This window comes from Bidens hawaiensis, unplaced genomic scaffold (genome assembly GCF_021521415.1).
Source record: "Bidens hawaiensis isolate Kalapana, Puna unplaced genomic scaffold, B.hawaiensis_p1.1 tig00038150_1, whole genome shotgun sequence".
NCBI classification, from domain to species: domain Eukaryota; kingdom Viridiplantae; phylum Streptophyta; class Magnoliopsida; order Asterales; family Asteraceae; genus Bidens; species Bidens hawaiensis.
Genome location: NW_027505532.1, coordinates 1 through 13,274, shown reverse-complemented (window position 1 = coordinate 13,274; position 13,274 = coordinate 1).

Here is a 13,274-nt window from a genome sequence, read left to right as displayed (position 1 = left end):
AAAGCTTCACTTAGCCCCCCCCCCCCTTTTTTTTTCCATTTAACCGTCTAATTTTAGCCGTCAAAATTTAAAATTATTTACCAAACCAATTAAATAATTTGCCGGTTTTCTTGTTTTTTTTCTCTTAATCATCATTTAGCCACCATATTAAATATTTTAACTACCAAATTATATATTCAGCCGGCTCACATTTTGTTACTCTTTTAGTCGTCTGGATTTTCTCTCTTACCCATCATGTTTTAGCCGCTAACGTAAAATACTTTACTTATCTAATAAAACACTTGGCTTGCTTTCATTCTTTTTATACTACTATGATATAGCTCGTGTAATACATGGGTGGTTAAAAAAATGCAACTTTGTTATTAATTTTATAAATATTAATAGTATTAGTTGGCATCCTAGTTGACTAATCTAGTAGAATAACATGTGAAAGAATGGTTTTGATTTAATAGTATATGTAGATTAGCCGTCAAAACTAAATACTTTTATCTACGCAGCTAAAAATTTGTCGGCTTCTATCTTTTTCTTTCTCAGCCGACATGTTAAATTTTTAGTCGGCTTCTAAAATTTTAGTAGGCTAAATTTACACGGGCTAAAAATATGACTAAGAGATAAAAAGATAGAAGCCGGCTAAATATTTAATAGGGTTGGTAAGGTTGGTAAATATTTTAAATTATGACGGCTAAAATTAGACAGCTAAAATAAAGGTAGAAGACGGCTAAGTGAAGCTTTAGCCTACAAGTCGAGTTGGAGCCAGCTAAGAAGGAATATATGGAGCCGGCTAAGTGAATAGACACGTATCCCGAAACCGGCTAAGAGTCAAGGATGTCGGCTAAATTACCATAGATGTAGGCTAAGTTTAGCCGTTTTGACACGTGTCAAATTTGTATTGGCTAAAGGTGGGTTCCGTTTACTTTTCACAAAATTATGTGCCCATAAAGTGGCGGCTAATCTTAGCCGGCTTCGCTGACGTGTCACTTGTTTATTGATCAAAAACTCAAAGATTGAAAAGATGTAGGCTAATTAGACATGTCTATTTTACAAAAAAAAATTAGGCCAAATTTGTCTATTTTCGTATTCATCCTAAAATACGGCTGATGATGATTGGGAGTAACCGTAGTAATTTTGTGGGTGAATTAAGGCAGCGGTAATAGTTTGTTGGTACTGGAGACGTCTTTGGGGTCGTTAGTGAATAGTGATAGGGTGTTGTATCAAAAAGGTGTAACACTCAAATTTAATATATCTAACTTGGATATTAGCTAATGATAGGGTTTGGTTATATCTTTTTAAAAAGTACTAAGGATTAATTAGTTGTGATATACCCACAACTATAACATGGTAAAAAAAAATGAAATTAGAGTTCTTTTGTTAGATATACATAGCGGAGATACTATTCACTAATGTCTAATCGTAAAATAGGTACACAAGTTTTTTTTAATGTGAATTTCAATTTCACATGGTGACATAAACGTAAGTAACCTATATTTAATTTCGAGTTCTAATTCATTAATTGGAAATCATCATGCGTAATCCATAATCTAATTCAACGTAGTTATTACGCCTAAATCAATTCGAGGCATATCACAGTTATGGTCTTGTCGACAATTACGATTACGTCTTGGCCGTCACGTGAAAAACATAAGTTATGTCGTGGAAGAAGTTGGGGGAAGAAATTAAATAAGAAACAAAATTGATACAAAGCGTAGCATTATTGTATATATCAGCATGATTATAGACAGTTAATCTGGACAAACGGAATTGACCGGATCTACATATTTGCCAACACGTTTTTTTAATCCAAATTGAAATCAACGGTGATTATGTGTCGTGTATCTAACGTATGATTGTTTTGGTAAAAAAATATCGAAACAATAATGAACAAATTCGTTAAGTGAGGTAGTGTGCTTTTCAATAGTAAGGTAAGTGGTAAGTAATATAATTGACAAATGCGGTAGTAGTAAAGGTTAAGACAGCGATATAGCGAGGAAAAAACCTTAAATCCCGGTGAGGATCCTCGGAAAACAACCTCGGGAGGGGGAAATTATCCCCTGCCTCAATTTATTATTGAAAATGGTGATTACAGCTCGAGAACTAGTTGAGAACGAAAGCTATAATACAAGTGTGAGTATTGTGAGTGCATAATGTGTCCTATAGCGTTCTTAATAGCCTCATTTATATAGGAAATAAAAATAACAAAAAGTGCTATAAACCCGGGAACCCTAGCTTCCATGAATAATTAACGACTTAGTCTTCATTCCACATGTATTTCAGCTATTTCTCCAAGCTTTTAGGTAGAATTTGTCATTAGAAATTGTAGACCGTTTGAGTCTTGCGTAACCTACAAGCACAATACAAATATAACAAACATAGTTAGTTAATTCAGTATTTCGCTTCTAGCTAGGAATCCTAGCTTCCAGGGTAACAGTCAGGATCACGTTAGGGATAAAATGGTCCATAACAATTCTCCCCAAAAATGTTACAGCTGTAAACTATTAATGCCCAGCTGTCACATTTTCCCACTCGATAATAATTTTGAATTTTTACGGCCTGAGGTAACTTGATAAGATTGAGCGCGATTTCGTCGTTCGTTTTCCCGATTTCGTTTTTCGTTTTCCCTTCACCAGTGCCTTAACATATCCTTTTCCCGATTTCGTCGTTCGTTTCTTCAAAGTCACCGGTATCAGATACATTCAAGCTATGCCAATGTTATGGAAGGTACTGTGCACACTCAACAAGCTCATCACAAGTCGCAACATCGAATTTCATGTATCCGATTTAGCCGCTCGCTATAATCATAGAACCAATGGCTCTAGCCGTTTTGTGCTTCAAGTGAAATCCGGCCAAGTTCCTTGATCCTAGAAACAAAGAGAAACGATGGACAATGGCACATGAGATTCTTCTTCGTCCAAAGGGATTCTATTCCCCGAGGAGAGGAACTCCCTTACTATTGGGTTAAGAATGGTAGGAAGTATATTTAAAATTTTCAAGAAATAAGGACCATAAATGATACTTATCTTGTATTTTGTTTCTGGTTTCCAGCGAAGTCATTTGATCTCGTGACTCCAACGCCTGCGGCTCTGAGGAGGATTCCGGCCATTTTGGGGATTCCCAAGGTAGAACGCTCCTTCCAGCTCGAGGTCTTTACTTCTTCGGAATCCGAGAAATCATCAAACGGAACCATGTCAGGTGAGATTATTATCTTTATCTGTTCTAATTATTTGAGATACTGTTGTCTTTTAGGATCTTAATATTGTGTCACAACAGGCCAAGGACTAGGTTTGGACAACTTTATCTTCAAGAGAGAACCCACCATTGTAGAAGTTACCAAAACGCTTCCTCCAACATCTCAGACCAGAGCTTCTACCTCTAAGAAGAGGAAAGATATTGAGGCACCAAGACCTACTGTTGACTCACTTAACTTTGACAATGCCGAGCCACTCCTTATCCAATTTAGGATCCGGTAAATTTTGTTAGTCGTAGGTAATTATTATACTGATCATACCTTTTTGTTGTTGTAGGGTCTCCAACACTTGACCAAAAATTTATCGAGATGCTTTCCACGAGGTCTAAGTGCAGAAGCTGAAAGCGACCGATCTTAGCAGCATAGACGAGGCTAAGTCTCTTTATATTGAGAAGATGGCCACAGAGTTTGATCGCTTGAAGAAGTAAGGTGACCTCAAAGCCGCCCATTCCAAGGAGGTGAGTGACTTCAAGACTCAACTTAGGAAGCATGCTGCTCACTCCATTTGCTGTGCTAGGATCAAAATGATGGATGAGGTCAGGAAGCCCAACTTTGATGCATTTTCTTGGGACCTTGAAGGGTTAAAGGTGAGGGAGGCATAGATCAGGGCTGAATTGGGCTTAGCTACTGAAGAGGATCTCGCAAAATCAAGCAAGGCTGTTGAGGTGAAGGCTGGGAATGCTGAGGTGAAAGCTGGTGATGGAGACAAGGTGATGAAGGCTGGAATGGTAGCTGGTTTCTCAGAGGGGCAGTGAAGGATGATGAAGACAATGCCCGAGCCCCTCTTTATTTGAGGACTTTTGTTTGATGGAATTCGATATGGTTATAAATCAATTTACTTTTCTGTCTCGTGGTGATTTTTGAAACAATTTACTTTTTATGTCGTTTAAAACAATAGAGAATCAAGGTAGAGGGATCCTGAGTTTAAGGACGAAGCCTTTTATTATCGCTTTTAGGAAAACTTTTAGATGAGGAGTCCTGAGTTTCAAGACGAACTCAGGAATATCCTTTTGCTTATTATAATAATAATAATCTTTTGGTTTTACTTATGTCTATCTCCTTTTACTTGTTAAAATATTATTAGTAAAAACGTTGGTTGAAAAAGTACTTAGAAGGATAACTCTTAACCACATAGCTAGAAAAGTAAATAAATGATCAAACCGGGCAGGGGTAAAATAAGGTTTACGTTGATAGGTTCTATGAATCTCCGAACTTCTAATGAATCGCCACAATCTTTACCTTGGTTGAATTTAAAATCCTGTGAGATAATGTTTAAGATAATAGCTGAGATTGTTAGACGATTCTGAGGATCCTAGAGATGATCCCAAAAATAACTTTGAACATGGGTTAACACATAAAAGTTAAAAGCTTGGGATGAGTGACATGAGAATGTCAAAACCTTACGTAGATATTGAGAAGATGGCCACAGAGTTTGATCGCTTGAAGAAGTAAGGTGACCTCAAAGCCGCCCATTCCAAGGAGGTGAGTGACTTCAAGACTCAACTTAGGAAGCATGCTGCTCACTCCATTTGCTGTGCTAGGATCAAAATGATGGATGAGGTCAGGAAGCCCAACTTTGATGCATTTTCTTGGGACCTTGAAGGGTTAAAGGTGAGGGAGGCATAGATCAGGGCTGAATTGGGCTTAGCTTCTGAAGAGGATCTCGCAAAATCAAGCAAGGCTGTTGAGGTGAAGGCTGGGAATGCTGAGGTGAAGGCTGGGAATGCTGAGGTGAAAGCTGGTGATGGAGACAAGGTGATGAAGGCTGGAATGGTAGCTGGTTTCTCAGAGGGGCAGTGAAGGATGATGAAGACAATGCCCGAGCCCCTCTTTATTTGAGGACTTTTGTTTGATGGAATTCGATATGGTTATAAATCAATTTACTTTTCTGTCTCGTGGTGATTTTTGAAACAATTTACTTTTTATGTCGTTTAAAACAATAGAGAATCAAGGTAGAGGGATCCTGAGTTTAAGGACGAAGCCTTTTATTATCGCTTTTAGGAAAATTTTTAGATGAGGAGTCCTGAGTTTCAAGACGAACTCAGGAATATCCTTTTGCTTATTATAATAATAATAATCTTTTAGTTTTACTTATGTCTATCTTCTTTTACTTGTTAAAATATTATTAGTAAAAACGTTGGTTGAAAAAGTACTTAGAAGGATAACTCTTAACCACATAGCTAGAAAAGTAAATAAATGATCAAACCGGGCAGGGGTAAAATAAGGTTTACGTTGATAGGTGCTATGAATCTCCGAACTTCCAATGAATCGCCACAATCTTTACCTTGGTTGAATTTTAAAATCCTGTGAGATAATGTTTAAGATAATAGCTGAGATTGTTAGACGATTCTGAGGATCCTAGAGATGATCCCAAAAATAACTTTGAACATGGGTTAACACATAAAAGTTAAAAGCTTGGGATGAGTGACATGAGAATGTCAAAACCTTTTGTAGATACTTGGGACAAGCCAAACGTGAATGACATGAAAATGCCAAAACCTTATGTAAATACTAGGGAGAAGCCACGGTCATATAACATGCTCATGTTATTTCCTTGATAAAATACTTGAGGATCCACCATGTAACCAATAATAACAATATTTTCAGCCACCATTAAGATGAACTGGTCCCGCCATCTTGAATTACATGTGGACAACGGGCGCTCCAGGCGAGGTATTTAAACCCAATTGGTAGAAAGGTGAAAACCTTTAAACCTTTGAAGGGATTTATACCTTAAACTTAAAGAGGTGGCAAACCCCTAGGAATGCATTCACTTCTTAGTCGGGATCCCGATTCGGCAAAACTGTGACATTCGTGACCAAATGTGGTATACCTTATTTATTACGTAGCGAGTAAACAATTAACCGGTTATTCGTATCAGGAAACGATTAACCGAACGATACTGATTATGACCTGGATATATCGAGGGGCCATATACAAGTGATATATGTATTATAACAACTAACATATTGCTATTATAGCCTTAGTATGTGCAAAACAATTTAAACAAAAAGATTTTCGTTTAACAATACGTTGTGATCTCAAACCCAAACGCAAGTACCAAAACAAGCATTGTTTCATCCATTAAGCCGAAAAACACTTATAAAACACTTATAAAACACTTATTTGAGATGTTTCGTGAAAATATTTCGAATTATTTCAACAAGATGGTATGTTTTATTTAAATTGCAAAATTAAGATGAAAAACGCTTATTTTTGCGTTGTTTATCGCACCCGAGCGGTGTTTTAAAACCAAAAACCGAAACCGAACAAAAAATAACCCGAGACTTATCCATTTAACAAAAAAAAACTAAAAAAAAACTAAATACGGGGCTAAGACCCCACCCCTAGTTCCGATCGGAACAAGGGTGTGTGTGTGTGGGGGGGGGGATCCCGACCCATGTTTCCTTTATTTATAAGCTATCCCAAATCCAACTCTTTCATTTTATATTATTCTCTGCTGCACCATCTTACTTTTTACAATTTTTAAGCCATAACATGAGGTAAAACTTGATTTTTAATATGTTTTGATTATGATTTTAAATAAAAATTAAGGTTTGATTAAGAAAAATGATGTTTTACAATGAAAAACCTTTCAAAATGGAACAAAAATTTTTTTTGATGCTAGACATGTGTACTAATCTGAATCATAAACTTTTTTGGTGAAAAAGACGGATTAGAAGGTTTATATCTCATTTTTACAGGTTTAAAACTCAATTTCAACCCCTATATTCTATACTTGGTATTGTGTTACTTGATCTTTAGATACACTATATAGCTAAAAAAGAACCTGGAAACTTGAAAAGAGGGCTTAAATGATTGAAATACGCAAATGTATTACTCGAAACACTCATTTAGGGGTTGTTTGTGCTTCGATTGTGACGTGCTTGTTGTTAACCTATGAAGATTTTCAGGGATATCAGGGATATATGAATGAGTCCCTTTCCAAATTTGGTATTTTTTCCATAAACGAAGTATATTTGGCGATTTTATTACCATTTATTGATGATTTATTTGGAAAAATAGTAAAGTGGTTTGAAAAGTTGTGAACTTTTGTGGAGAACTTAGGAATGTCATTGTAAGATCACACATGAAATTTGGGGTCCATTGGAGAACCCTAGATATGGTTTGTGGATTCTCCTTTAATCTAGTTTTTACGACCGAATTATGTCCAAAATGGTATATTTGCTAAAGAGTAAAATTCTGATAATTTTACAGGGATTATGTGATTGTATATTGACCACTCAGAAAAATAATCAGACTTTTCGGGTAGCGTTTGGTATAAACGGAGGATTTATCGGTTAAATATAACATATAAAATGAATTTTTATAAAGAAATAATTAAGTTTATAATTCTGAAAATATTTTTAAAACATTTTACACATTTTAATTAGTAATTTTAGAAATTCTCATAATTTAATCTCATTTAAGTAAAAATTTATAATAATTTAAAGACTTAATGAATATAAGTTTTAATAAAACCGACATTGTTATGTTTAATGAACTGACTGATATATCAAAACATCAAATGTGGTCAATTATCGTAGTTTTGAATAAATTTAGTAAAAACGAAATTTTTACAAGATTTCCGGACAATTCGGGTGAATTGTATGCGTTTTGTACAATCAAATTCGTATAAAAACAAAAACGAACCTTGTAGCAAATCCGGTCATCTAAACCCTAAATTTCTATTATAAATCGAACATTTTATCAAACAGTATGTTTACTTAATTTTGTGTAATCTTACATATTTCCGAAACGCGCAAAGACCAACTTGGCCAGGCACGCAAAACGGTGAAACCGAGACAAAACCGATTTTGAATATTAGGCATTGTACAACGTCACAATCTAAAACTACTGGCATGTTCTAGGCATAACAGTTGTACCCAGATGAGATATACAGCTCAATTCAGTTTTGTAGACTGTACAGTATCAACAGACGAATACCGATTATAGGATTCGAGCTATAATCGAGGCATACTACTGACACCCGTGGATTACGATATTATACTACGATAAGGTGTGTTTCATGACCCCAGCTTTTTTAAACTGTTTTACGAACATTTGGGGTGGAAAACATGTTTATATATATCTTTGTATCTGGAAACATGTTATTATGTGAATTATCAAAGTGCTAACACTTGAAAGTTACCACAACCACGAGTGATTAATCTCGAACCGGTGGCATTTGAATAGTACTATTGGTTTGACAAACCCAACTGTCAGAGCCAAAGGGGTATGCTGGGACACGCTTTACAATTGCACATGACCAATAAGCCTGTTGTAACATGCTATGTGGTGTTAGACATACTACACGGTTGGGGCATGTGGAAGTTGAGATCACGAGGAGTGCGTGGGCAGTGGAGGCCACATGTTAAAAGCATGTAATGGGTTCACTTGTGGCTTAGTACAATTACATCACATATATTCATACATATTGTGAATATTATGATTACGTATACTGATTTCGTGTAAACTTGCGAAACTCACCAAGTATTCGTAGTTGACTTGTTTTAACAAGTTTTTATGGTATATCAAAGTTGGAATGATATGCTTATATGCTATGTGTTTGAGTGATGAACGGTACCTTTGTAGATATATGCAAGTATATTGTTAAAGAATAAAGCGGCTTAAAGAATAGGTTATTTTATGTAACGCTTAGTTTGTAACCGTAGTTAAAACAATGCAACATGATGTAAATTAGTTTGTTAATTTTCGTTATAAAAATGTGGTGGATACCATATGTGTCTGTTACATTCCCGTATTACACTTCCACATTTGCCTAGTCGTGTGTAACAGAAGTTGGTATTAGAGCCATTGATTATAAAGAATTAGGATGTCCCTTTGGATGCCTATATAACCGTAGACTCGATTATATCTAGGAATAAATAAGTTAATAATATATACTGATGACTTTTGGACGAACTCGAATGGATAAGTGGGTTATTATGGTCCGGAACATAATAACAGACTTGCCTGTATGAGGGATTTTAGGAAGAAGTCGTTGGACATTCGAATGGTTACAAATGGCAACATATGTGTATAAAATATAAATATATATATATATATATATGTGTGTGTGTGTGTGTGTGTGTATACATGTATGACTATATATTTATATTGATGTATACACAATACGTGTACGTACCTTGTTGTGATTAATATTATATTTAATTATGATTAATATTATCGAGAAATGTTTTTCTTATTACTAACCCTTATGTAGACGGATGTCAAGATCCGGTGAACGTGCGATTTATGAAGTACCCACATTATCTATAGAAGAGGAAGATCCAGGAGAAGATCCGGAGGAAGAGCTGGATAAGGTAGAAAAGGAGAAAGTAGGAGAGAGTTTAGGGGATTCGGTAGTTCCCCATGAGGTACTCACTGATCAGCCAGACTTATCAGGCTATAGATGTGATGATTATCCCCCTAGGGCATCACCTTGACATGAGACAGAAGTCATCAGTGTTTACCTCTCACATGTTAGAGCTTCTAGATCCCCCACTCCACCATCACACCATATCCTAGTGACTACACTTGCTTATAGAGCCCGTCAGACTGCTCATATGAGTGTACCACCACCTAACCGTACATTTCCCCCACCCAAATCGACCTATCATAGGGGGGAAACCTCACACATTCAGGTTACTAAGATACCTTACCCTAAATGGGGTATACCTGCACCTGGCCAGGAACTACCCCGTTTAGCTTATCCAGCTTGGTTAGGAGTGTTGACTGATCAGGTAATAGACCACTCGATAGCTATAACCACTAACCTCCAAAGAAGGTGTGACATGCATGATTGCATTCTTACAGAGGTTATATGCTTATTCCCGTTGGCGTTTAGACAAGGTGCCGACCTAGTTATGGGGCTGTATGGCAGTGATTGCGGCCCTAGTGGATGTTTGTATGTGATTGTTGTACTATATATATGAATAGATATAAACATGGGTAGTATGGTACTATTGTACACAGTCTTTTGATCCTCCATGTAGGCATCTAGTAGTAACATGTTGCGCTAACATTGAGGATGCCTTTGATGTACTATTACAAGCACTGTCCCTTATCAGGTTAAGTCTATCTATCACTTAGTGACAAATTTTGATATGCATATACAAGCTCTGGCTTTACTAGGTTAAGGGGCTGTTTGGTTCATTCAGATCTGAATGAGTCAGATCTGAATGAACCTCTGTCCCATTCAGCAACAACAATAAGTCTGAATGATTCTTACCTAATTTTAACCATTCAGATGTTTTTCTGTTTGGAACCAAACATTCTGAAGTCTAAATGAATCAGATGTTTACATCTGAATGGTTCCATTCATATGTAAACAAACAATTCCTAAGTTTGTGCGCTAATTTTGAATACATATGTACAGTAAACGTTATATGTAATACAAATGTGTTATTTGGTATACTTGTGTGTTTATAATTATGCTTACCTTTGTGATGTACTCTCTATGGTGGGAATTGGCTTTAATTAAAATATAGTTGATTATTATTATTGAACGGCCTAGAAGAAAGCTAACACGATATCTGAGGCGGACATGACCAACATGATAATTCGGTAAATTTAGGCAGTGATTCTAATTATAGTAGCGGAAATCACTGCCATAATTAACGCAGCTCTGTCCATAAATCAATCGTCGAGTACTAACACGACCACTAACACTATTCCTTCGCCGCATAGTAATATAGATACGGGCACTACTCCCCCGTTAAATACTAATACAGCTATAAATGTTACTACCCCACTGAATAGTAACACTGTCACGATTACTATTCCCCCGTGAACAATACTACTACCAAAAACAATGATAATTAGAACCGATTGTTAATACTACTGGTAAAACTAATTCCCCGCGACAAGGATACTCGTTTAAACAGTTTACATCGTGCAAACCTATAGAACTCAGTGGTACTGAGGGACCAAACGGACTGGTAAAATGGATCGAAAAGACTGAATCTGTTATTAATATTAGTAACTATCCGACATATTGTATCGTTAAGTATGCTACCTGCACGTTTGTTGATCATGCCTTAGTGTGGTGGAATACAATTGTACAAACCTGGGGACAAGAAGCGATTAACCGTATGACATGGACTGAACTCAAAACCCTTGTATCAGAACATTTTTGCCCAAGAAATGAAATCTATAGGTTGGAACACGAACTCTGGAATTTGAAAATGAATGGCGCTGATCATTTAGGGTACACCAACCGCTTCAATGAATTGGCTCATCTAATACCGTGGTTAGTTACTCCCGAACCTAAGCGTATTGAACGTTATATTTGGGGATTAACCCAAGCAGTGAGGAGTATAGTCAATTATGGCCACCCAACCTTGGAAAATGCCATCTTGCAATCTGGTGTTGTCACTTTTGACCTTACAAGAAGTGGAGTAATAAGAATGCCAGGGGAATCATCAGGTTAGAAATGAACTGATTATGCGACTAGAGTTCAAGGGAATCCACCAAACAAGCGAGCGCATCAGATAACTGAAAATTATGCCATGACCAGTTCTGATGTGAAACAAGAGGTGTATAGAGGAACCTTACCGAAATGCAGGAAATTTAATGTGCATCACATAGGTGAATTGATGGAGGCCCAAGCATTGAAGAACTGGCCATGTTATATTTGGAGGCCCAAGATCGTGCTTCCAAAGGTGGCCCACGAAAATGGGCATAACTTGGCACACGAATCTCCGTTTCAAGCCCATTACCAGTTAAATCAAAGCTTGAGATGAGGAGCACATTGTGGCAAACGCCTAAAGTGTTTTCGCCCATGTCCGAAGCCCAAAAACGCCTTCTAAATAAAGTTTTGGGCCTTTTATGTTTTTTCAGCAGTTTTTATGTTTTTGTTTTTGGGTTTGTGTTTGGCCCATGGCCTATTTTAGGACCATGGACCATTCTACGCGAGACGATAATGAACAAAGCTCATAAGTATATGATGCACTTTGAAAGTGACAAAACATACCACAAACCTTAGATTGAAATAGTAGTAGTAGAATATGAACAAGATATTTCTTCGTATGTAATGAAATGTCAAATCCCTTTACAAGTTGAAACCGAGCATAAGAAACCTTTGGGTTACTTTAAACAACTCAAACTACCCATGTAGAAATGGGTAATGATAACCATGAGCTGTATTTCCAAGACTACACGCTAACGCGATACAAGATAGGTTATTGTTGATAGACTAACAAATTTTATCCATCTTTCTCCCAATTAACGAGTAGTACTCGATGGATAGATTAGCATGAAATTATGTAAACAACAACGTGTCCCTACGAGATGTACCACTATTCATAATCTCCAATCAAGACAGTTAAATTACATCTCATTTATAGGATACTTTTCAACAAACGTTAAGAACTCGATAGAACTTTAGCATTGTCTAACATCCCCAAATAAATGGGCAAAGTGAAAAAGAACAATCCAAACGTTCGAGGTTATGCCCCGCGAAAGTAGGATAGACTCAAGTGTAAATGGGATAATTATTTTCCCTAATAGAATTCTCATTACCACATAACCATGCGGGCTGCATCTTTTGAAGCATTATATGACCAAACATCCGTGTGTTGGTCTAAAAACAAAAGATAACTAAATGACTAGACCGGAAGTAGTCCACGAAATGAAAAATAAAGTATTGCTAACCATGAACAAATCAAGGTGGCGTGAGATCGCCAAAAAGAGGAATAACCAAATATTTTGGACTTGAACTAATCCACAAAACAAGGAATAAAGTATTACAAACTTGTGAACGACTCAGGGTGGCGTGAGATCGCCAAAAGAGTTATACGTCCATCATAAGCCATTAGAATATAATATATGTGATAGGGTGTTAAATAAAATTTTGCCTGAGAAAGACGTCATTCGTTTCAATAAGAAAAGAAAAATTAGTCCACGATTGTAGGACCATATGAATATTCGAGCAAATCAGTATTGTCGCATACCATCTAACATTACCCGAAGAAAATGAAAGGGATACACAATTTAGTCCACATATCTAATCTGTGAAAATATCTAGCCA